At 45.9% G+C, this 27,278-nt stretch overlaps 1 protein-coding gene across 2 annotated transcripts in view; it reads right to left on the bottom strand.

The window, feature by feature from the left end:
* Window positions 1-27,278, bottom strand: part of tenm4 (teneurin transmembrane protein 4) — a 3,407,721-nt gene that overhangs the window by 1,508,774 nt on the left and 1,871,669 nt on the right. The window lies entirely within an intron of this gene.

The raw sequence follows: 27,278 nt of genomic DNA, 5'->3' as shown, positions 1-27,278 counted from the left end.
AGGATGGGTGAGTAAATTTGCAGATGACACTAAAGTCGGTGGAGTTGTGGACAGTGCGGAAGGATGTTACAAGTTACAGAGGGACATAGATAAGCTGCAGCGTTAGGCTGAGAGATGGCAAATGGAGTTTAATGCAGAAAAGTGTGAGGTGATTAATTTTGGAAGGAATAACAGGAAGACAGAGTACTGGGCTATTGGTAAGATTCTTGGCAGTGTGGATGAGCAGAGAGATCTACCGAGACCATGTACATAGATCCCTGAAAGTTGCCACCCAGGTTGAGAGGATTGTTAAGAAGGTGTACGGTGTGTTAGCTTTTATTGGTAGAGGGATTGAGTTTCGGAGCCATGAGGTCATGTTGCAGCTGTACAAAACACTGGTGCAGCCGCATTTGGAGAATTGCGTGCAATTCTGGTCGCCACATTATCGGAAGGATGTGGAAGCATTGGAAAGGGTGCAGAGGAGATTTACCAGAATGTTGCCTGGTTTGGAGGAAAGATCTTATGAGGAAAGGCTGAGGGACTTGAGGCTGTTTTCGTTAGAGAGAAGAAGGTTAAGAGGTGACTTAATTGAGGCATACAAGATAATCATAGGATTGGATAGGGTGGACAGTGAGAGCCTTTTTACTCGGATGGTGATGTCTAGCACAAGGGGATATAGCTTTAAACTGAGAGGAGATAGATATAAGACAGATGTCAGAGGTAGATTCTTTACTCAGGCAGTAGTAAGGGCGTGGAATGCCCAGGAACACGAAGGGCATTCAAAATGGTCATTGGATAGACATATGGATGATAAGGGAATAGTGTAGATGGGCTTCAGAGTGGTTTCACAGGTCAGCGCAACATCCGAGGGCCGAAGGGCCTGTACTGTGCTGTAATGTTCTATGTTCTATGTTCTATATCTACAACTTTGAGATCTATTTTTGACCTGTATAAGTGTAAAGTCATCATAGTCCTATATGACCATAGGCTGCTTTCCCCATTGAGGTGGAGAGCTGACTGATGGTGATTTAACCTGAGGATCACCACACCTCGGACCAGGGGCAAGATTGAGAATGCAGGCCTTCATGAATAACCTCAGCCGGTATGAGAATTGTACCCACACTGCTAATCTTGCTCTGCGTCACGAACCAGCTGTCTAGCCAACTGAGCTAAACCGATCCTCATGTGACTTGTATGTTGGTGGTATTTGCTGTTTTTGTTTATTATTATTGAAGGAATTGAGTATTGTGCAGTCATTAATGAGTGGTAGTCCAAAAAGGGGGATGGGCCAGAGAATCCCCGTGACCGGCGCGAATCGGGTTGTTAAGAAGGTGTGTTAGCTTTTATTGTAGAGGGAGTGAGTTTCGGAGCCATGAGGTCATGTTGCAGCTGTACAAAACACTGGTGCAGCAGCATTTGGAGAATTGCGTGCAATTTTGGTCACCGCATTATAGGAAGGATGTGGAAGCATTGGAAAGGGTGCAGAGGAGATTTACCAGAATGTTGCCTGGTCTGGAGGGAAGATCTTATGAGGGAAGGCTGAGGGAATTGAGGCTGTTTTCGTTAGAGAGAAGAAGGTTAAGAGGTGACTTAATTGAGGCATACAAGATGATCAGAGGATTAGATAGGGTGGACAGTGAGAGCCTTTTTCCTCGGATGGTGATGTCTAGCATGAGGAAACATAGCTTTAAATTGAGGGGAGATAGATATAGGACAGATGTCAGAGGTAGGTTCTTTAATCAGAGAGTAGCAAGGGCGTGCAATGCCCTGCCTGCAACAGTAGTGAACTCGCCAACACTAAGGGCTTTCAAATGGTCATTGGATAGACATATGGACGATAAGGACGATATGGATATGTAGATGGGCTTTAGAGTGGTTTCACAGGTCGACGCAACATCGAGGGCCGAAGGGCCAGTACTGCACTGTAATGTTCTATGTTCTATGTTCTAATCGTGCCACGCCGCCCCGACACCGGCAGAGCGGAGAATCGGCACCATTGGCGCCGGTGTGGTTGGCGCGGCACCGGTCGGGGACCGCTCTCTGCGGCCGGCCCGCCAATTTTCGGCCCGTGATGGGCTGGACGGCCGTCGTAAAAACGCCGAGTCCCGCCGGCGCAGTCGACACTCTGCTCTCAGCCGGCGGGAACACGGCGTGGAAGGGTCGGGGGGCGGTCTGTGTGGGGGGGGGCAACCGCGGGGGGGGGGGCGCTCCGATGTGGCCTGGCCCGCAATCGGGGCCCAGCAATTGGCGGGCCGTCCTTTCTGGCTGGTGGCCTTCTTTCTTCCGTGCCAGCCCCTGTAGTCCTGCGCCATGTTGCGTCAGGGCCGGCGCGTTGAAGGAAGCAACTGCGCGTTGGCACCAGTGCCGCTATAAGGGCCAGAATTGCTGATCCTGAGGCGGAATTCTGTGATCCTGACGCTAAGCGTTGACGCGACGGCGTTTCCAACGGCGTCAACACTTAGCCTCAGCATCACAGAATCCCGCGCAGGGTACCTAGAATTTGTTATGTGTCACGAATCATGCTGATGTTATCTGCCAGTGTATCCCAACTTGGAAGACCGGTTCATGGGGATGTAGAGTTTTGTTTTGTTTTGTTTTAGTATGAGGAGACAAGTGAAACCCCAGTGAGAATAAGCAGCCCAGTTTCCGGGTAACAATTATTAAAGACTATTTATTAAAGTTAAGAAAAGACAAATACACACAAATCAAACTACTCTACTCTTACATTGTGTATGAATTATTGAACGCGCAAAGCTTCTATAGAACGTACCCCTTGTTACAAAATATATCTACGACACCTGAACACAGGAAGATTTCCCCGGTTCCCCAAACAACATCCAAATTGAATAACTAGCCAGAGTTACCACACAATACTCAAATCTGGGAACCGTCTTTTTCCTGGTCCAGCGAAGGTATTTTAAAACTGTTGTTATGAAAGTTTACGGCACTGCATTGACTCTAAGGCTTAGAAGCTGGTTTGCTATAAACATAGTCTTCATGCTTGGTGTTTGCTTTCTGAGACTGCTGGATGGTAACTACCTCCCTCTGGCTTTCCAGGGTCTGGGCAATTATACCTTTGTTGTTCTGTGATTATGTCTCCTGTGTATTTGGCTGTCTGTCCCCATCAACTTCCTTGATTATATATTAACATATGTATATCTCCGGGACCTTTCCAATCGTCTATAATGTTTCTCCTCCATAAACTATTCATACTTGATTATTATCGAAACTGCCGTTCTAAACTCATTACCCGGAGACGCATACCAATTGAGGCCACTTTGAACATGGTCTACTGCTGTCTCCAGGCAGGTTCATGACACATGGAAGAGGAATGTATGATTGATTAGTCTTGCATGAATTGTAGAAGAAGTAACCAAGATCGGAAAAGTGACTTACCTCATTGCAAACTATTACTTTTTAGGATTTCTGATTATTTTTTCATGAAGTGATTTTAAGATGATCTAGAGCATGAAAATTACATTTTAAAAGTATTTTTAAATGGAAGTTTAGATTCGCAGAACAGTTATACCTTGGGAATGCAAGTTTGAATTTAGAAATAGCACCAATCCAAGCTGCTTGAGTCAATGGGTGTTCATTAAAAAAAGATCCAGCAAGCATACACACATTACAGATCAGTAATCCTCATCAATTGTTAACAGCGGAAGTGCTTTCTCCTGGGCAATTCCAGGACACCAGGGAGGATCCACAGATAACTAAGAGTAGAAATAGCAAGATGTATTGGGTGACTATGTGGCTGAAGAGATGGTATGAGGGGGAGGGTTTCAGATTCCTGGGGTATTAGACCAGTTTGGGAGGAATTGGGACCAGTACAAACTTACACCTTGTTACACCTTGGCAGGACCGGGACTAATGTCCGAGGGGACTATTTGCTGGACTGGTTGGGGAGGGTTTAAAATAAAATGGCAGGGGGATGAACCTGCAACGAGTCAGAGGAGGAGGAAACAGGGACAAAAACAAAAGACAGAAAGGGGAATAAGAAAAGTGATAGGTGGGGAAACCAAAGACCAGATTCAAACAGGGCCACAGTGAAAAATATTAGGAGCAAGACAAGTAATGTTAAAAAGACAAACTTAAAGGCTTTGAGCCTTTGTGCGCGGAGCATTCGCAAGAAGTGGATGAACGAATCGTGCAAATAAACGGAAACGGGTATGATATAATCGGGATTATGGAGGCATGGCTGAAGGATGACCACGGATTGAAATTGAATGTCCAGAGATATTCAGTATTCAGGAAAGACAGAATCAAAGGAAAAAGCAATGGGATTGCAGTGCTGGTTAAAGAGTGAATTAATGCAATAGTGAGGAAGGATATTAGCTCAAACAATTTGGAATCTGTATGGGTTGAGCTGAGAAACACCAAGGGGCAAAAATCATTAGTGTGTGTCCTATTTAGACCCCCCAACTGGGTGGTGATGTTGGGAATGACAACAAATAGGAAATTAGAGGTGCATGCGATAAAGAAACTTCTGTAATTATCGGTGATTTTAATCTGCATATAGATTGAACAAATCAAATTAGGCACAATACCATAGAGGGGAAATTCCTGGAATGTATACGGGATGGATTTCTGGACCAATACATTGAGGAACCAACAAGAGAGCAGGCCATCCTAGACTGGATACTGTGTAATGTGAATGGAATCATTGGCAGTCTAGTTATGCGAGACCCCTTGGGGATGAGCGACCATAATATGATAGAATTTTTCATCAAGGTGTAGAGTGAAGTAGTTGATTTTGAGACTAGGGTCCGGAATCTTAAAGGAAACTGATGGCATGAAGCACAAGCTGGCTATGATAGATTGGGAAACATTGAGCTGGATTCTCCACAGCCCGATGCCAAAATCGTGGCTGGCGCCAGGGCAGAGAATCCAGGTTGACGCCGTAATCAGGCCCTGTGCCGGTTCGGCGATTCTCCGGGCACCAAAAACTGCCATCACCGCGGAGTACGCCGCACTGCCGGGGGGCCAATGCCAGAGGCCCGCTCAACAATCCTCTGCTCCCGACCAGCTGACTTCCCGATGGTGTGGAACTAACCTGCTATTGCCAGTCGGGATGCTCCATCCGCGGCCGCCTTGGTCGGGGGTGGGCGGATCGTAGACCTGGGGGTGCCTTACAGGCGGCCGGGGCATTAACGTGCGGGGGTTGAGGTTCAGGCGCACGGCCAACTGGGGTGTCTCTTTCTTTGGTCTGGGTACACAGTCCGAGTCCGCCATGGAGCACGGCGCGGCCGTTGGAGACCGCCGCCATGCGCATATGCAGCCTCTGATCCGGAGGTGCGGGGGCCCGTATTGGCAGCGAAAGCTGCGAGATTCACTCCGGGTCCCTGTTAGCCCCCTGCAGAGCTTGGAATTGTTTAACTTTTTTTGCAGGAATTTCAGAAGTAAAACTCCACCGTTTCTACGCCAGCGTGGGGACATAGTCTCAATAATGGAGAATCCAGTCCATTACTTAAAGGGATTACAGTGGATGACAAGCAATGGCAAATATTCAAGGAGCACATGGGGAACATGCAACAATTGTTTATTCCTGTTTGGCACAGAAGTAAAACAGGAATATTGGCCAATCCATGACTTACAAGGGAAATCAGAGATAGTATTATAGCCAAGGAAGAAGAATACAAATTGTCCAAGAAAAACAACAGGTCTGGGGATTGGGAGCAGTTTAGAATTCAGCAAGGACCAAGGGTTTGATTAAGAAGGGGAAAATTGAGTATGAGAGCAAGCTTGCAGGGAACATAAAAACTTACCGTAAAAGTTTCTATTGGTTTGTGAAGTGAAAAAGATTGGTGAAGGCAAATGTAAGTCCCTTCCAGTCTGAAACAGGGGAATGTATACTGGGGACAAAGAAATGGCTGAGCAACTAAACACATACTTTGGTTCGGTCTTCACAAATGAGGACACAATTCAGAAGCCAGAAATGTCGGGAACACTGAAGGAGATCAATATTAGTAGAAAAATGGTGTTGGGGAAATTGATGGGATTGAAGGCTGATACATCTCCAGAGCCTGACAATCCACATCCCAGAGTATTTAAGGAAGTGGCTCCAGAAATAGTGAATGCATTGGTGGTCATCTTCTAGGATTCTAAAGACTCTGGAATAGTTCCTGAAGATTTCATGATTTAAAAAGGAATGTACAGAGTAAATAGGGAATCATAGATCGTTCAGTCTGAGGTAAGTAGTGGGGAAAATTCTGGAATCCATTATCAAAGATTTTATCGCAGAGCATTTAGAAAACAGTGGCAGGATTGGACAGAGTCAGCATGGATTTATGATGGCGAAATTATGCCTGACAAATCTACTGGAATTCTTTGAGGATGTAACTAGTAGGGTTGACGAGGGGCAGCCAGTGGATGTGGCATATTTGGACTTTCAGAACGCTTTTGACAAAGTCCTGCATAAGAGATTAGCATGTAAAATTAAAGCACATAGAATTAGAGGTGGTGTATTGAGATGGATAGAAATTTGATTGGCAGACAGGAAACAAAAAGTAGGAATTAACAGGTCAATTTTTAAAATTGGCAGGCAGTGACTAGTGGGATACCGCAGAGATTGGTGCTGGTACCTCAGCAATTCACAATATATATTAATGATTTAGATGAGGGAACACAATGTAATATCTCCATATTTGTAGATGACACCAAGTTAGGTGGGAGGGTGAGCTGTGAGGAGGATGCCGAGATCCTTCAGTGTGATTGGGACAAGTTGAGCGAAAGGGGAAATGAATGGCAAATGCAGTATCATTTGGAGAAATGAGAGGTTATCCACTTTAGTAGCCAAAATGAGAAGGCAGGCTATTATCTGAATGACCATAAATTAGGATATGGGAATGTACAACGAGACCTGGGTGTCCTTGTACACCAGTCACTGAAGGTAAGCATGCATGTACAGCAGGCAGTAAAGAAGGCAAATGTTACGTTGGCCTTAACAGTGAGAGGATCCAAGTACAGGAGCAGGGATATCTTGCTGCAATTATACAGGGCTTTGGTGAGGCCACACCTGGAATATTGTGTGGAGTTTTGGTTTCCTTATCTGAGGAAGGATATTCTTGCTCGAGAGGGAGTTCAACAACGGTTTACTAGACTGATTCCTGGGATGGCGGACTGACGTATGAGGAGAAATTGAATTGGGTAGGATTGTATTCGCTGGAGTTCAGAAGAATATGGTGGATCTTATAGAAACCTATAAAGTTCTGACATGACTAGAGAGTGGAGATGCAGGAAGGATATTCCCAATGGTGGGGTGTCCATAACCAGGGGTCACAGTCACAGAAATTAGGAGAAATTTCTTCACCCACAGAATGGTGAGCCTGTGGAATTCATTACCACAGGGAGTAGTTGAGGCCAAAATATTGTACGTTTTCAAGAAGCAGCTAGATATAGCACTTAGGCTGAAGGGGATCAAAGGATACAGAGGGAAAGCAGGATTATGCTTTTGAGTTGGATGATCAGCCATGATCATAATGAATGGTGGAGCAGGCTCGGAGGGCCGAATGGGTTCTTCCTGCTCCTATTTTCTATGTTTCTATAAGCTGATCGTTTCCTGTTCACTGATGAAAAAAAAGTGGAAATACTCAATCGAAAGGTAGTAGAAGGCATGATGAGAGGGCAATCAGGGACCTAAGCCTCCTTTTTAAAATTGGACCTGACCAGAAGAAACATTTGGCCTGTAAATTGACAGCTTGGCTGGTTAGTTTCTGCACAAGGAGGCTGACAGAATTAAAGGTGAGATCTACAATAAATGTGACTTGTATATCACAGAATAACACAGTGCAGAAGAGGCCCTTCGGTGGCTAAATCGCTGGCTTTGAAAGCAGACCAAGGCAGGCCAGCAGCACGGTTCAATTCCCGTACCAGCTTCCCCGAACAGGCGCTGGAATGTTGCGACTAGGGGCTTTTCACAGTAACTTCATTTGAAGCCTACTTGTGACAATAAGCGATTTTCATTTCATTCATTTCATTCATAATATCTGCAAGTGAGGTTATGGTATGCAATGCCAATAACAAAGCATTTTATTGAAACAGCCCCCTTGTTACTGCAATTATATGACAAGGTATTGGGCAGTATGAGGGAAACTTGATCACAAGGGCTGTTACTGAGGCTGAGGTGTTTTTAACATTGTCACATATATCCTATTTTATGTCAGAAAGTATTTCATATTAGTACTGCAACTGTCGTCTGGAACAAAATGTCTCAAACTTCTAACACATTTCAACTTTTATTTTCACCCAACTTAGTCAACCCAGTGAATATTTTGACATCGAACTGGGACATTTTTCACCACATCTTGCTTTATTTCTTATCTCCATGTGATTAATCTGGGGAGACCCCATGTACTATGCACACCATGTTTAGGCCTTGTGTCTGAGAACAGGAATATGAAACAGGAACACAGCTTCAGGGCTGAGGAGCTTGCAGTTGTAACTGGTCTGCCAATCTTTGGCTATCACTGACAGCACTGAGAAGGTCCTGAAGTTATTCTGCAGTGAGCAATGAGCACAAACCTGCCTTGGCTTCTTTTCCTCTCAAGATGCTCTGTGTCAGGTCTGGGTGATAGACATGCTGACATAAAGAAAAGTAATATGGGGGGGGGGGCAGGTCACTCGCTTCATTTATTTTATATCCCAGTACCAAGCTATGCACACTGCAGGTCCAGGACTGCCCGCAGTCCTCTGCACTCTCTCTCTCTCTTTCCTCCCACCACTCACCCAATTTCCAATCCAGGATACCTCAGAAATTCCAGGATGACAGTCAACAACTTCAGGTTTATTAAGGGACATGGGCCCAAGTCAGGTATATGAAGTTCGTCCACAGATCAGCCAGCTGTGATTAATATGCAGGTGGACTGGGTAAATAATGCTGTCAGTGGACCCAAGGAAAGGGAATTCATTGAATGTTTACAGGAGGGCTTTTTGGAACAGCTTGTGATGGAGCCCACGAGGGAACAGGCCATTCTGGACTTAGTGTTATGTAATGAGCCAAACTTGATTAAAGATCTTAAAGTAAGGGAACACTTAGGAGGCAGTGATCATAATATGGTAGAATTCAATCTCCAATTTGAAAGAAAGAAGGTAGAATCAGATGTAAAGGTGTTACAGTTAAATAAAGGTAACTACAGGGCATGAGGGAGGAACTGACGAAAATCGATTGGGAGCAGAGCCTAGTGGGAAAGACAGTAGAACAGCAATGGCAGGAGTTTCTGGGAGTAATTGAGGACACAGTACAGAGGTTCATCCCAAAGAAAAGAAAGTTTATCAGAGGAGGGATTAGGCAGCCATGGCTGACAAAGGAAGTTAGGGAATGCATTAAAGCAAAAGAGAAAGCCTATAATGTGGCAAAGAGTAGTGGGAAGTCAGAAGATTGGGAAGGCTACAAAAACAAACAGAGGATAACAAAGAGAGAAATAAGGAAAGAGAGGATCAATTATGAAGGTAGGCTAGCCAGTAACATTAGGAATGATAGTAAAAATGTCTTTAAATACATTAAAAACAAACGGGAGGCAAAAGTAGACATTGGGCTGCTCCAAAATGACGCTGGTAATCTAGTGATGGGAGACCAGGAAATAGCTGAGGAACTAAATAAGTACTTTGCGTCAGTCTTCACAGTAGAAGACATGGGTAATATCCCAACAATTCCGGAGAGTCAGGGGGCAGAGTTGAATAGGGTAGCCATAATAAAAGAGAAAGTGCTAGAGAAACTAAGAGGTCTAAAAATTGATAAATCTCCGGGCCCAGATGGGCTACATCCTAGAGTTCTAAAGGAGATAGCTGAAGAAATAGTGGAGGCGTTAGTTATGATCTTTCAAAAGTCACTGGAGTCAGGGAAAGTCCCAGAGAATTGGAAAATCGCTGTTGTAACCCCCCTGTTCAAGAAGGGAACAAGGAAAAAGATGGAAAATTATAGGCCAATTAGCCTAACCTCAGTTGTTGGCAAGATTCTAGAATCTATTGTTAAGGATGAGATTTCTAAATTCTTGGAAGTGCAGGGTCGGATTAGGACAAGTCAGCATGGATTTAGTAAGGGGAGGTCGTGCCTGACAAACCTGTTAGAGTTCTTTGAAGAGATAACAAATAGGTTAGACCAAGGAGAGCCAATGGATGTTATCTATCTTGACTTCCAAAAGGCCTTTGATAAGGTGCCTCACGGGAGACTGCTGAGTAAAATAAGGGCCCATGGTATTCGAGGCAAGGTACCAACATGGATTGACGATTGGCTGTCAGGCAGAAGGCAGAGAGTTGGGATAAAAGGTTATTTTTCGGAATGGCAACCAGTGGCGAGTGGTGTCCCGCAGGGTTCAGTGTTGGGGCCACAGCTGTTCTCTTTATATATTAACGATCTAGATGACGGGACTGGGGGCATTCTGGCTAAGTTTGCCGATGATACAAAGATAGGTGGAGGGGCAGGTAGTATGGAGGAGGTGGGGAGGCTGCAGAAAGATTTAGACAGTTTAGGAGAGTGGTCCAAGAAATGGCTGATGAAATTCAACGTGGGCAAGTGCGAGGTCTTGCACTTTGGAAAAAAGAATAGAGGCGTGGACTATTTTCTAAATGGTGACAAAATTCATAATGCTGAAGTGCAAAGGGACTTGGGAGTCCTAGTCCAGGATTCTCTAAAGGTAAACTTGCAGGTTGAGTCCGTAATTAAGAAAGCAAATGCAATGTTGTCATTTATCTCAAGAGGCTTGGAATATAAAAGCAGGGATGTACTTCTGAAGCTTTATAAAGCATTAGTTAGGCCCCATTTAGAATACTGTGCGCAATTTTGGGCCCCACACCTCAGGAAGGACATACTGGCACTGGAGCGGGTCCAGCGGAGATTCACACGGGTGATCCCAGGAATGGTAGGCCTAGCATACGATGAACGTCTGAGGATCCTGGGATTATATTCATTGGAGTTTAGGAGGTTGAGGGGAGATCTAATAGAAACTTACAAGATAATGAATGGCTTAGATAGGTGGACGTAGGGAAGTTGTTTTCATTAGCAGGGGAGACTAGGACCCGAGGGCACAGCCTTCGAATAAAAGGGAGTCACTATAGAACAGAGATGAGGAGAAATTTCTTCAGCCAGAGAGTGGTGGGTCTGTGGAATTCATTGCCACAGAGGGCGGTGGAGGCCGGGACGTTGAGTGTCTTTAAGACAGAAGTTGATAAATTCTTGATTTCTCGAGGAATTAAGGACTATGGAGAGAGAGCGGGTAAATGGAGTTGAAATCAGCCATGATTGAATGGTGGAGTGGACTCGATGGGCCGAATGGCCTTACTTCCGCTCCTATGTCTTATGGTCTTATGATCTCATTCAATGGCGAGACAGGCTTGAGGGGCTGAATGGCCTCCTCCTGTTTCTATATTCCTATGTATCATTAGATGGGTCTTTGCTCAGTTTGTTTTAGCTTTTCACCTCGGGCATCAGCATTCCTGGGGCAAAGGTCAGGAAAAATGCCCCTTTAAGTAAAACTTCAGTATCATGCTCCTCAAAATCTTGAATGCTGCATTTCTCGTTACATGAAGGAAAGAGGAAGAATTTGTAGCAGCTCATTGATTCCTTGCTAATATGTTTTCTTACAGCTCTTCATAATTCCTTGTTGCCCAAGTAATAGGAAATTTGTGAGATATTAGTTACAAAGTCATTAATTTGATATGCAAGCAGTGATAGTCCTTTATCTTTTTTTTTAACCTTTTCTGAGTTACCAAGCCAGGGCTGAGAGTGTGGGTCAGGGGCGAACCCCTAATCCAGCTCCTCGCCTGCTCCAAAAAACGAATTCAAATTGAATCCAATTCATGGTCCACACAAGAGAGACATACCAGATCTGAACCAAAGGCTCAATCTACAGACACTTGATCTTAGCCAAAAGTCCGGGAAGCGATTGATAGTCCTTTATCAAGCGTTTGAGAACAGCTTGTTACTTTATCAGGACTTCAGGATGCAAATGTTGTAAAGAATCCTAAATAAGTTCAAATCTTTAATTATTACTGTTGCATTTCCTGACTGCCTTACCCCCTCCCCCCATCAGTTGACCCATGCTGACCTGGCCCAATGTTTCCCCATTGCCTTCTTCAGCTTCTCTCATTTCTGCTCGGAAGCTCTTGGTAAATTTTGGCCTGATGCACAAAATTTTAAAGTAATTGTGGTAGCGTGACTCCTTTAAGGGGCAATCCTTCCTGGGCCACGTGACAGGCCTGGGAAGGACAGACCGGGATGGAGTGTACAAACACAAACCTATCAGGTGTTTGGGAGTAGACCTGACTGTTGGGGTTTGGTCAGAGTTAGCTTGGGAGTCGAGGGAACAAGACCTGTGGAGGAGTTTTATTGCTGTCCATAACGTTCTTCTTTGTTAAATAAATCATTCTTGTGATTTAACATTGTCTCGCCGCTTGCCTCGCAATACAACAGCAATATTCCTTGGACAACCAACTCGAGGCATAGTCAAACTGCTGGTAATCTATTTGAGATTCTCCATTTTGTAATGACATTCCTTGGCTAAATACAGTGTCATTAATCTTTTGTACTATGCAACTGGGTCTTGTTTGTATATTGCTATTTTGTGAGTAATATAACAGCAGGATCTAGTTGCAAGCTAAATCAGGCTGTACAACAAACTGTAAAATATTACCCTCTTCTTTCAGACCTTAGGTGTGGAAGTTTAATTGAATACTGCAGAAGAAATGGACCAAATGGCACAAACATTCTCGTTCTGCTTTTATAGTCTCAGAGATCACAGTCAGTTCACATGAGAATGATTCTGATGTATGCCATTACACTTTTGAATTAGAAATGCACTACATGCTCCAGTTTAAGCATATTAGGTTCCCAGACTAATGTCCATGCAGTTTTGCCAACAGAAAATGGCAACAGTCACATTACGTATTCCCACCAGTTGGGTCCTGCTTCTACCAAAGGCAGCTCTAACATCCAAAGCTCTATCTGCTCATCAACCATCAGAGCAAATTAACCATGGCCCTGATACTTGACTTACAATGAAAATTAATGCAACATTAAACGTTCAGACTCCACACAGACAGTGACCCAAGCTGGGAATTGAAACAGGGACCCTGGCGCTGTGAAGCAACAGTGCTAACCACTGTGCTGTTGCGCCGCCCATGAAGAAATTGTTACAGGAATTAACCTGCACCTTGACTCCATAAAACACAGAAAATAGGTAAGGCATGTCACCATGCCAAGGAACAACCTAACAGAAAGCACATATTTTACAATCTTTCAGAGATTAGTGACACATTACATATCAGAGTGAATCAGTTCAGGGACAGAGAAACAGCTGTTTTCCAAACCATCTGTGCCACTGCAGTGTAGTCCTGCCATTGCCTATATGTACATAATCAACAAGCATCTGTTTGGAGTTTAAACTTACACTAAGCGCATGCTTGTTTCCTCATTAATCTTGAACTGTAGGCGTATGATGGCCATTTAGCAAACTGACAAACTACCTGAGCATCCTCCACTGCAGTAGGACATGGTTGGACTTTTCTCAGTGACATTATCATCTTCAAATGTGTGGCTTGATTGGATAACTGCCTATCTGAAAGCACTTGCACAGCATTTTCTAGGTTCACCTTACTTACATTACATAAATGAGATCCAGAAATTTGAAACACCTTGGTCTGGATTTGCCGTAGACAATGCATTCCTACCGGAGCTGAATTGGAACTGGTTTACTATCCCCCTGGGAACGCAAACCGGTAACCTATTCAATGATTCGCACCATGCAAATTTATGCATGGTGTGGAACATGAGGGATTCCCATGGAATCCCGCTATTGGGCCATAATTTTCATCGGGTGGCCCGATAGCGAGGTCCTGCGGCTGGCCACCCCCCCCCCCCCGCACACCACAAATATTCCCCGCAAACCCCCCACCTCGCACAGCAGCCCCCCACCGCCCCACTCCCAAGTACGGGTGTGATCAACCCCCCCAAAGACCCCTGAAAAAGGGACCCACCCCCCCACCTACAGGGATCCCTGTAGTAGGGGGACACCCCATCCCACACAGGGGCCCCTGTAGTAAGGGGACCCCCCCCATGGACCACTGTAACATGGGGACCCACCAAGGATGTTGTGATAGGGAACCCCCCGCCCCACAGGGACCCGGTGCCTGAAGGGACACTCCCTCACAGAATTCCGCCCCCCCCTCTGCAGAAATGGGACCCCTGTCTGGAAGCTAGAGAATAGTCCAGACAGGGGAGGTGAAAAGAATTATACCTGTAATACTTACCTTGCAGCACAACATGCCCATTCCTGGAAGGAGAGCAGGTGTGACCTGCATCTAGTTCCCACAGATCCATTAGCTGCAAGCCATTCATAGGTTTTTAGTATTGATCTGTGATTAACAGCTTCTACAAACCATCTGGAGCTTTGATTCATTCATCTCCCTTCACCATTCAGTGGCCCCATTGGTGAAACGCCAATGATTGTAAACATTGACCATATCAATGTATTTTCCCAGTGGACCAGGGTTGCATTAATAATTGAAGTCCTTCTGGACAGTCAATCAAAAAGATTAAACTTTAACATGTGATAATCTACACGAGCAGTGATATTCTCCAAATCATTTGAGTGAAGCTGCTTCTAAAAATACGTGGATCAATATATCAGTGCTCTCCATATCTTGTGATTTTGCTATGGGCCAGGGTTTAGAGAACCCCAAAGTGTATCATGGAGTTCCCCTGACCCACAACGTTTAACAGATTTTGGTTATGGGGAGCGCAAGGGCCCACATTACAGGTGTGATGCAACAGAGATCTAAAGTATCTTTAAAACAAAATAATGTTTCTTCTATGAGTCCAGTTAACATTTTATAAACCCACAGTAAACATCTTACCAACTACCAACACTGATAACCCCCCAAAAAGATACTGGGCGCGATTCTCCGCTCCCGCGCCGGTTGGGAGAATCGCCTGGGTCGCCAAATTTTTCCGCGACGCCGGTCCGACGCCCTCCCGCAATTCACGGAAGTGGCCAGATCGGCACAATCGCGTTTTGCGCGGCGCAGTACAGTGAATCGCCCGAGACAGTCAAAATGGCAATTCACCGGTACCCCCGCGATTCTCAGTGCTGGATGGGCCGAGCAGCTTGCCCAAAACTAGGGTTAGGGTTATATTTTATTTATATATATCGACTTTTCTTCCAATATCGCAATACAACTGTGACAAGTAGACTGTGATCCTATCTGTACATACATCTGTGACCCTTCTGTGCACATCATTGAAGCATTAGGGAGGAGGAAAACATTTTAATCTATGGCATAAAAAATAGCAGGAGGATAAACTCCTTACAAAATAAATGTTGGGAGACATGTTTATCCTTTCTAAAAGTAGCTGGTTAATAAAATAACTTGGATTAACTTCAGCATTCATTTCATTTGCAGTTTTTTTTTGAATTTTATGATTTTTAGGGTAGCAAGTTACCATGGTGTAACATCCTGTTAATTTTTGCATTTAGTATTTAACCTACTGCCTCAATACTGTTATTGTTCATAAATAGTCCCAGGGATATCCAAATGCAAATTTCTGAACAGATTTGAGTGCTAAGAAATTATTTGCCTCAATTATTTTTAAATGTCCCTTTGTATTTCGCTGTCAAGTACTTGGAACATCATGGCACATTTTTATTCTGGCCAAGCCTGGAATGGTGATTGTAATAGCTCGCTCAGGGCCTACGGGGTGGGAATGATTGTCTTCCCCATGGCCCTTGTGGAGGTCAAGCTCTCCCACTAGGGGCAGGATGTCTCTATTGATCTCTGTCTAAAAGGTTGGCCAGGCACCAACCAGAAAAGAACCTGGTAGGAATCTACCAGGCTGGGTATGTATTGTGCTGCAAATAAAACCTTTTGTTTTGTTTATTTTACTTGGGGTGGACTCTCAGTGACCTTATTGAAGTGATAATGATTTTTGCTTGTAGGAACAGCACGTTGAGTCTGCAGACTTCTGTTTATATCAGCAAAGTTTAGAAGATCAATATGCAGGGGCGGATTTATAATGAAACACACCATGCCTAGCACAGAGGCCCGACCAACGGCTGGTGGGGGAAGGTGGGGGGTGGGGGGGGGGGCCTCCACCAACCGTCCTGTTGTACTGCCGGACCCAGTACTGGAATGCTCAGAGTCAGCTCAACTGGAGTGCAAATCAACATGGCCAGAAAGTTAGCAGAGTATCCACTCAGAAGCTGATTACTCCTGAATTTGCTGCTGATAGGCTCAAACTAGCGAGCTTAGCAGCAACAAATGCAGAGTGAAGTCAGACTGTGGGTGAGAACCAAAGAGACCCAATAACTGTAAGTCTGCCTCTGTCAATATGGATTTATATCACATTTACTAAGCATAAAAATTAAACATCCAAACAAGTCACACTTGTTCTTGCAGTCTGTCGCATTTTTAAGGAGGGTATTTTTGTTTTTGCAAAATATTGAGTGAAATTTCCTCTTCCAATTATGTAGTCAGCCAAGGAAAACACAGATTTCAATGACACATTTCTTGATGATAGAATCTTGTGAGTCAGAGCAAAATATAAGCCAATTATCAGAAAAGAAAAATACTGCAGTCGCTGAAAATCTGAAATAACATACAAAAATGTTGGGAACCTTCAACAGGTTAACTAGCATCTGTAAGAAGGAGCAATGCAGTGAATGGGAAGGATCTTCCTTTATGGGCTTCAGGGCACTGACAACAGAGTCAAATGGAAGTCAGAAGCCCATTGTATGGGCAGCAGTCACCCGGTTGTGATTTCTCTGAATTGGTCAAACATTGGCCAGATGGTGGACTTGGCTGTCTAATTTGGATGACAGGCCAGCCAGTAGTACGCCGCCTAATACTGAAGAGCATGTTGTCCTTTTAGATAAATAACAGAGAGACTGCCTCCTGTTGGAAGTGCCGACGGTTCTCCAACTATTAAAAATATTTAATAAAAAATATCCTCTGCAGCTGAGCCACCATGTAGCTAGGCCTCAAAACAACCTTGGAGCTTTGGTCTGCTGCCAGGAGCAGGTCATCTCCTTGTTGCTTGACTGCTCGCTCCGCCAACACAGCTGAATGTCTGGAGACTGGTGGAAAAGTTCCAGTGGGCCTCCAACAGGCTTTAATAAACTTTTGAACAGCCTTAATTAGCTCCCCACTGCTTGTTGGAAAATGGCAAGGGGGATGTGGGATGGTGTTGGGAAACTGGCATGTCAGCCAGCGGTGCAAAATACAATGCCTGCTTGTTCCTGTCCTTGCACCCACCGGGGTTTAAAACGTCTGCCCAACATTTCAAATTGATGGTCTGTAAAAGACTGTTTCAGCCTCTTTTCCTGGGGAATTCAAAAGCTGCAGGATAATTCAGAGGAGTCAGTGAAAACTGTTTGGATAGAACGGTAGATTTCAACAATTCAATGGAGACTGCTCTCTGCATCAATGATGTTCTTGAACAACTGTTGTCTCCACTGGAGTAGGAGATTTTGCAGGTAGCAACGCGAGTTGCATCTAAATTAGAGATATTCTTTAAGCAAGCACAAGAGCAGAATCCTTTATGATCATTCCCTGAATTGCTGTGGAGTCTAAATGTCAAGACAGAATCATTGCTAGCTTCAACCAACTTGGGGAATAAATGCAGGCATGAGATGGGAATTTTGAGGCCACATAGCTACTTTCTGTTCCATTTCAGGATGATCAGAAGGCTTCTTGCAGGTATTCCCTCCATATGCACAATTTGGCTACGCAGCAATTAACCAGATCGTCATTCCTTCAATTTAGGAGTGCTCAGTAGTAGGTAATAAATGCAACAATGGGCAAACATATTCGATAACATCTTGGAAATCTTTAACACTGCAATCATTTTGTGAGTATTAACTGGGAGACTGGGGCGGGGTGATTCTCCGAGCCCCACGCCAGGCCGGAGAATTGGAGCAACCGCACCACATAGCCGGCGCACGATTCTCTGAGGTGTGGAGAATCGGCGCCATTTGCGCCGGCACGTTTGGCGCGGCGCCGGCCGTGGGCCGCTGGAATCGGCGAGGCCGCGATTCTCCGGCCCGGATGGCCCGAGCGGCCGCTCCGACACGACAGAGTCCCGCCGGCGCCGTTCACCCATGGTTGCTGCCGGCGGGAACTCTGCGGGCACGCTTGGGGGGCGGCCTGTGGGCGGCTTGTTGGGGGGGGGGGGGTGGAGGGGGGCTCCTTCACCGGGGAGGGGGGCCTCCGATGGGGTCTGGTCCGCGATCGGGGCCCACCGATCGGCAGGCCGGCCTCTCCCCCTCCGGGCTTACTTTCCGCCGCGGCCGGCCCCTGAACACCGACCCCATGTTGGGTCGGGGCCGGCGCGCCTAAGAGGTTCCCCGCGCATGCGCATGAGGGGGCAGCCCAACTGCGCATGCGCAGGATTGAGCTGGCTCAACTGCGCATGCGTGGGACCCAAGGCGCCACGTCTTTTACGCGGCGCCGATCTCCGACGCGGTGCCGAGGCCCCGCCGCCGCAAATCGCACCACGCCCCTGCCAGCCCCACGGAGGCCCCAAAATAGGGGTCTGGGAACGGGCGCCGACGACGGAGTAAAACACTCCGGTTTTACTCCGTCGTCGGCACTTAGACTCCCGTTGGGAGAATCCCGCCCTGGGTTTTTAATATTGTGGGTAATTTGTGCAGACATATTGGGCGGGATTCTCCGAGCCACCGCACCGAATCGCGATCAGCGCGGGGGCGGAGAATGGGCATTGACACCGAAATCCAGCGCGATGCTGCTCCCGCTCTCCCCGTCCCCGGAGAATCGCCGCAAATCGCGCTTGCGGTCTACGCGGCGCAGGTCGGGGTTCATTAACAGAGGCCCCCGCTGGGATTCTCCGTGGACAACTGGCCGAGTTCCCGACGGCGTGGTTCTAACCACGTTTTGCTTGTCGGGAATGGCTGGTGGCGTCTGCAGACTCAGTCTGCGGCCGCCCTGGTGGGGGGCTGGGGGATCCTTCACTGGCGGGAGGGGCCTCACAGATGGCCAGGCATGCGATCCGGTGGTACCGATCCGTGGGCGCGCACGATCTCGGGGGGGGGGGGGGGCACCTACATTCCTGGTGCCGCTCCGTGGGCTGAGTCCACTATGTCGCACGAGACGGCTGCTGCCGTGCGCATGCGTGGACTACCGACCGGAATTTCAGGGCCCCGTATCCGCAGCCAGAGCTGTGAGAAGCACTCCGGGGCCCTGCCAGCCCCCTGCAAATTGGGGAATCACTCTGGACTTTCTTATGGGGCGTCCAGAGTGAAACGCCCACGTGTTGATGCTGGCGTGGGGACAGAGTCCCATTATTGGAGAATCCCACCCATTATGTGCTGAAATGTGTGTTTTCTGTCACACTGGTAAAGGTTAAGGTATAGGAATCTGGAGCTCATGTCTGAAGCAGACATTGAGCTGATTGCAGATTCAAATAGTGGCGTAATATAAATTTCAGAACCGCTGCCCCAAATTGGACTGCCTTGATTGACCTTGGGCTCCAGGCATAACCAAACTACATGTGGCCTAACCAGTGATCCCTTTAAGGGACCATGTGAGTCACCACCAAAATAATTAATTTTGAAAGATGAAGTTGCCTGAATCCTGTGCCTGGAGAAGCAGGAGTATTCATCCAGTCTCACAGCAGTCTTAAAGACCATCGTTGGCTCCTGCTTGCCCCCCTCCTGATTGTATCACCACCACTGGGACCCAGCCAAAAACTTGCTTCACTATTAAGCCTTCTGGTGATGCTTGCTAGGATATTTTTCTGACCTAAATTGGATTGGGCCCAAAGTCCACCATCTTTTTTTCAATATAAATTAAAAGTACCCAATTCTTTTTTTTCCAATTAAGGAGCAATTTAGCTGCTCCACCTAGTCTGCACATCTTTGGGTTGTGGGGCTGAGACCCACGCAAACATGGGGAGAATGTGCAAACTCCACACCGACTGTGGGCCAGGGCAGGGATCGTACCCGGGTCGATCATTCCCTACTCCCAGCTTGTGTCTTTGGCCCAATGTGTCCAAACTGCTGGTAATGCTGAAGTAAAAAATAATCATTTTAAATCAATCTTGCAATATTGACAATACATCACGATGCAACTGAACAAGCCCTTTTATCCCATATTGAGACAACACTTCAACTAATTAAAGCACTGAATGTTTTCAAATGATTATTCGAAAAGTTTAAAATAGTTTTGTAGTTCACAACACTCAGCTGTATTTCAACATCACAGCACCTATAGCATTTCCAACTTGTACTCTGGGGGAGAAGAGGGATCGAGTTGGGCCAACTGACCCTGAAGCAGATCCTCGATGGCCAGGGGGATGAGTGAGTTCCAAGGTAGGTTGGCAAGAAGCTCACCCTCAGTTCTCTTGAACTTTGTCTCAATTGTATCTGAAGGTTTTGCATCCTCAAGGACTCAAATCCTTCAAACTCCACCCACCCCTCCATGCCCCCTCACAACTCCCATGGCTCCTCATGCCACCTCTATAGAGACTCACCCAGTATCCACCATGGGCAGACCTCAGGAGTCATGGGGAGATGAAAAATAAATTCTAACAATATCTTAAAGCCACAACTCAAACACTAGATAGTGAAAAAAATCCCATTCAAGAAACTGATTGAAAGTTTTTAAATCTAAAGTGTTTGACACTTATAAAAACAAAAGGATTTATTTTCAGATCCCACATGAAAGGCAACTAATCCTTTAATTGTCCCTTTGAACGTCAATCAAACTGTGAACTCAGAACTCTCTGCTGAGATAATTGTCGCTTTTAAAACTCAACTAAGCAGTCATAATGACATAATAATAACCCTTGGTAAATGTTAACAAAAGACTGTTTTAAAACTGCATGAACATATTGTGATGTTTTTCCTAACTTATAACAGATTGACTTTCAACGCAAGCAATCCATGCAATTTTTCAAACTCTCAACGATAACTGAAGCCTGTTTTTTTTAAGTTCAAAGAGCAGAAGTTGGAAAAGAAAACCCCAAATCATGATACTTAAACAGATCTTGGGCTAGATTCTCCAATCCCTGACGCCAAAATCGCGTTTGGCGACTTGCGGAGAATCCCCGATGATGGCACAATCGGGAGCGGTGCCGCTTTCGCGATGCTCTACCTCCTGAAAAGTGGCATACTCTAGGAGTACGCCACACGCCATATCCACAGCCTGAGGCCATTGCCTGAGGCCCGCCCCGCGATGCTCCATCCCCGGCCGGCCGAGTTCCCGACGGCATGGGACACGTGTGGTCTCACCCATCGGGAACTCAGCATGGCGGCTGTGGACTCAGTCCAGCACTGCCACAGTCAGAGGAGAGTCGATCCGCGGGCAGGGGGGCATTATTCGGGGCTGGGGGCACTGTGTGTGGGGAGGGGGGGGGGTGGTCCGGGGCCCGTGAGCAGGCCGAATGGGAGCTGACTATTTTTGCGGGCCAGGTCTGTGGGCTGCGTCCGCCATGAAGCACGGCGCGGCCATTGTAGGCCGCAGCCATGCACATGTGCAGCCATGAACCCGGCAATGCTCCGGGCCGTATCGGCAGCTGGAGCTGGGAGCTCTACACTGCCTGGCTGCTAGCCACCCCCCCACCCCCCCCCCCCCCCCCCCCACTCCCCGGAGAAGGGAATCGGTGGCCGCTTTGCGCCAGTTTTCCTGACGTCAAACACCACCGTTTTCACGCCGGAGTGAGGACATAGTCTCCCAAATGGAGAATCCACCACCTTATCTTTTAAAGGCATTTGTGTCTACTTCATAAATTTGTGACTCCCACAAAATGATTTCCCACCTTTGATCAGCAAAAATGGCATATGTTTGAAACATAGAAAATAGGAGCTGGAGCAGGTAATTAGGCCCTTTGAGCCTGCTCCTCCATTCAATATGAACTTGGCTGTTCCTCAATCACAATGCCATACTCTCACACTTTCCCCATATCCTTTGGTGTCTTTAGAGCTTAGAAATCTATCTATTTCCATTTGAAATATATTGACCTCCAGAATGGCAGCGAATTCCCCAGATTTACCACCCTCTGATGAAGATGTTTCTCCTAATTTTAGTCCTGTATGGCATACCCCATATCCTGAGACTATGATCTCTTGTTGTAGACCCCCCCAGCCAAAGCAAACATTGTCCTGCATCCAGCCCTGTCAGAATTTTATATGTTCTCTCCAAATTCCACTGAATACAGGTCAAGTCAATCCAATCTTTCCTCACACAACAATCCTGCCATCGCAGGAATCAGTTTGGTGAACCATTGCTGCACTCGGTCTGTGGCAAGTGTATCAATTATTAATATCCACCTCACTACTTACATTCTCATCAAAATTTGTGTCATCAGTGAACTTGGAAATATTACATTTGGTTTCTCATCCAAATTGTTGATATATATTGTGAATAGCCAGGGTCGAAGAGCTGATTCCTGCGGAACCCCACGAGTCACCACCTGCTGCTCCAAATAAGACCTACTTATTCCTACACTCTGTTTCTAGTCTGCTAACCAATTCTTACTCCATGGCAATATATCACTCCCAATCCCACATGCTTTAGTTTTACCCAAACCTCTTATGTGGAACTGTGTCAAAAGATTTTTGAAAATCCAAATACACCACATCCACTGGTTCATCCTCATCTATTCTGGTAGTAACATCCTCAAAAAAACTCCAGTAGGTTTGTCAAACATGATTTTCCTTTCAAACAAACCTGCTGACTCTGCCTAAAAGCTTTAAATTTTCCAAACACCCTGCTAAAACATCGTTAATAATAACTTCTGACAGTTTCTCTCGGACAGATGTTAAGCCATCTGCCCAGTAGTTTCCTGCTTTCTGTCCCCCTCTCTTATTGAATAAAGGAGTTACATTTGCTATTTTCCAATCTAATGGAACCTTCATTGAATCTAGGGAGCTTTAGAAAATTAAAACCATGCATCAATTATTTCACTAGCCACTTCTTTCAAGACCCAAGGATGAAATCCATCAGGACCCAAAGATTTGTCAGCCCTTAGCACTGACAATTTGCTCAATACCACTTCTCTGGTGATTATAATTTTCCTCCCTTCCTTTCATTTCCTGATTAAGGGCTTTTCACAGTAACTTCATTTGAAGCCTACTTGTGACAATAAGCGATTTTCATTTTCATTTTCATAAAGCTATTTCTGGGATTTCACTTGTATCCTCGACACTGATTTGATACCAAATACCTGTTCAATTTATCTGTCATCTCCGTACCTTCTGTTATTATTTCCCCAGGATCACTTTCTATATGACCAACTCTCACTTTGCTGACTCTTTTCTTATTTAAATATCTATAGACACTCTTACTATCCGTTTTTGTATTTACAACCAGCTTTCTCTTGTACTTTAATTTTTCCCTCCTTATTAATCTTTTTGTCATTCTTTGCTGTTCTTTATATTCTGTCCAATTTTCTGACCTGCCACCCACCTTTGTGCAATTATATGCTTTTTCGTTAAGGTTTATACTGTCTTCAACTTTTGTAATTTACCACAGATGCTGGATCCTTCCTGTGGCAGACACACATGCACGTGCGTACGTGCTCACACATGTTAGTTCAAGAACTTTGGAATACTAAATATTTCTTCAGTGTTATCATTTATTTGTGTCCAAATCCCAGTAATGGTTAAACATGTTACACATATCACACTTTATTGCCTGCTAACAGACACTAAATCTTACATCAGTTTTCGATATCCTTGGCATTCCTTCGGTATTGAACTAGATTTTTTCCTTTTGCCAGAAACCAGAAATGAGCATTTACGGTTCAGATATAATTTGCAATAGCTTCAGCTAGGTGTCACCATCCTATACTATAATAAGCAATAAAGAACTGTAAATGGTTTTCTGTCTGATTTCTTCTGCACTTCCAACAGGAGAAAATGTACTTTAAAATGAACAATTCTGTAACTGCATTACCAAGAAAAAAATAAAAACAAATAAGAAGCAGAAGTCACTCATCTGTACAAAACATCCAGTGAAGTACTTTCTAAAATATTACCACCTGAGATGCAGTTCAATGCATTGGGTAGATTTTGACAACACCATGCTGTGCAGTCAGTATATCTGCCATTTATCTTTGATTCCAAAAATACATCTCAATTATCTGCTGTTCGAAACTCTCGTGTTCTTGGAAATTAATCTAAATTCATTCAACTATGTTAATCACTCTTTCTTTCACAGTCCTATGCCTATAACTGATAGTTCATGATGCGGTAAAGAGTTTCTCTTGTGGAAAAAAAGGAGAAGAAAGATTTGAAGAAACAGCTCACAAGTACAGTGGAAGCTTGAGACGATTCTAGGTCTAAATCATGGATAGCAATCTGGGGTGCAATATATTGGCCTCGTTGCGCCCGACTTTGGACGTGACGAGGCCACTAAATCTTGCAAGAGGCCTCTCGTGAGATTTACCGGCCTCGTCATGCCTCACAAGAGCAAGCGAGACATTGCGAGCTGGATCCTACTCACTGAGATCAGTATCCAGATTTGCATGTTCAAGTGAGTAGTTAGTCTCACTTAAATATGTCTACGTCGGATCTACCCAGCTCCCGGGATCAAACAACCTCGCCTCGGAGACTCCAAGTGGGAGCCGTTTAGCAGTGTTTTTCACAAATGTAGATCAGGTGTACTGGCACTTTGGGGGGTTCTTCCAGGTGATCCCTGGGTGTTCAGGCAGTGCAAGGGTACCCAGGTAGCACTTCCATGGTGTCAGGCTGGCAGTGCCCAGGTGGCATCTTGGCCTTGCCGGGGATTGGGCCTGGGGATAACCCCCAAATTGGTGAGTTGGAGTTATTAGGGTGGTCCGGAGGCCAGAGTGAGGGTCGAGCGATCGGGCGCTATTTTTAAATGGCACCCTGATCTCTTCCTGCACTGGCGAGTGGAGCTCATTAGTGCATGAAGTGAGCCTAAGTGCAGCCTCGGTGGGCGTTCCTCGTCAAGGCCAGAAATGAAGCAAAGTCCCATTTAATAGTGGGGTCGTCATTGGCGCTGCCAGCACCGGCAAACACCCAGCTAAATGCACCCGACATGGGACTGTTTCAGTTCCATTAAAACCTTAAATCTGCTCGATTGATCTATTTCAAGAGATTGTGGACTACCAGTGCATTGTGCTGAAGCTACGGCACTAAAACTGCTTGCAACAGACAGCCAAACAAAAAAGGATCAGACAAATGATATAATACTGGTGGATCGAGCCAATACTAGGGAGACTTCCAGTAGAAAGGAACAAGGGTTTATTGATAACAAGTAAAGGTAACTATAGACAGGCACAGAGTCACTCAACGGGTCTTTATTCTCTGGCTCCAGGGTCCTCTCGGCCCAGGACCCCGCTTCTATTGCTCTTTTCCCCATTGGTCGAGGTCCGCATTCCCTGCATGATCAGTCCGTATTGGACCATGAGTGCTTGCCCCTTAAAGGGGCAGCGCTGCCAAAGACCTTCAAAGAAATCTTCGAACAGATATTTTGTGCCATGAGATTGTCATTTACCAGCAACTAGAAAGGTACAGTGGTTGCTAAATGAACATTCCCAAGTCAGGTGTGGGTTTTCAATTGATCAGATGAAGCAAATTGCCGAAAGTCACAATTGATGTCAAGGTGAATAATTCTGACACTGCAAGGTGGATGTCTTTAATTAAGCATAGAACCTGGACGGGATTCTCCTTTCCGGGGACTAAGTCCCCACGCCAGCGGGAAAACCGGCGCCAATGACTCCGTTGTCAATGGGCCCCCAAGGTGAGGAATTTTCACCTGTCTCGGGGGCTAGGTGGATGCTGGAGGGGTTGGCGCCAGTCCAGCCGGCGCTGAAGGGACTGCGCAAGTTCGCGTATGCGCCAAAGGGCCGGCGTGATCTCGCAAATGCACGGAACTGCCAGCGTGTTTTGGCGTATGCGCTGGGGGTTCTCTTCTCCGCGCCAGCCATGGCGTAGCCCGACAGGGGCGGGCGCGGAAGGAAGGAGTACCCCCACTGCTCAGGCCCACCCGCAGATTGGTGAGCTCCGATCGCGGGCCAGGCCACTAGTTCCTTTTAAGATCATGGATGAACTTATGGCATTGCATCCATGTTTTAATATGGAAGACTGAATTACAGATGAAGAACAGTAACAAAGGGTGCAGCCATCAAGGAAAATATGGATTTGTGAATCAACACTATTACGTTTGCCCAGGTTTCTGTTGAGTCTGATGGAATTAATTGGTTGAATCTTACGGGCCACGCATAGGTGGGAAAACAGGTTCAGACCCAGTAATTATGGTACTATGCTATTAGAGGTATACCTACCACTGGCTGGTATTCTTCTGCATCCAGCCCAATTTTACAGGTGGCAGGGAAGACATTGGGTGAGCTGCCTGCCTATGAACCAACTAAGGCCAATCTTAATTGATGCCAATTAAGAGCCTTACCCTATTGCCATTCTAATTTATTGTGCCACGGTAGAGAGGCCTATGCCCAACATGAACCTGGCAGCTGTTAGTCAGCCTTGTGGGATACCTCTCTCTTTCAGAGGCCAACCCACAGTTTTGCCTCCTAGCATCCATTCTCCCCCCCTGCCCTGTACAATATGCACCGTCACACCCCTGCATTCCCCCCCATTCCCCGGCCAACATCTGGGACCTGACAACCCAGCCCAGGGAAGATTCCCGACTTACCTGGCTTTTGCATCCATGGTTCCTCTTCCCCCTGGGTCTTCTGCAATACTGGTGGCCACTAGTCCTGGTGCGGCACAGAGCTACTGACCTTCAACTGGCCAATAGCCGAATGAGGCAGGGCATCCGCTTGGGGACAGATGGAAGACCTGCCTCATACTAATTCACCAGCAGAAAATCGAAAGGGAGAGGGGTGGGGAGGGGAGAGGCAGGTTCCCTCCCCAACATTAAACAGCGGGTGCGGGGGGGGGGGGGGGGGCACCCTCTGCATATATTCAAGTCCAAGTTAAATGAACACTTCAAACTATACAAATCTTACGTCTACCTAAAACTCTCAGATAGCCAACTGATCTGTGGCTTTACCTGCCTTATTTGAATGTCAGAAATCATGAGAATCCTAATGGGTTCATGATCTTTTCATGTTAAAATTAACACCTATTTAATAGCGAAAACAACTTTCAAATGTTCACATACACAACTTTAAACTATACACATACTTCTCAGACAGCCCTTAACAGGTCTTTATTCTTTAATGAATTCTGAAGCACCTTTCTGGGTCAAATGCTCACAAGCTATTATTTATGACTATTAGGAGTTACAAAGGTCAAAGCAGATACATGAACTGATCAGAGGATTCCTAAAGAGGAGCTCATTTCATCATCATTAGGTAACTTCAC

The sequence above is a fragment of the Scyliorhinus torazame genome, chromosome 15 (assembly GCF_047496885.1).
Source record: "Scyliorhinus torazame isolate Kashiwa2021f chromosome 15, sScyTor2.1, whole genome shotgun sequence".
Classification (NCBI taxonomy): Eukaryota; Metazoa; Chordata; class Chondrichthyes; order Carcharhiniformes; family Scyliorhinidae; genus Scyliorhinus; species Scyliorhinus torazame.
This window is presented reverse-complemented; position numbering and strand designations above follow the sequence as displayed.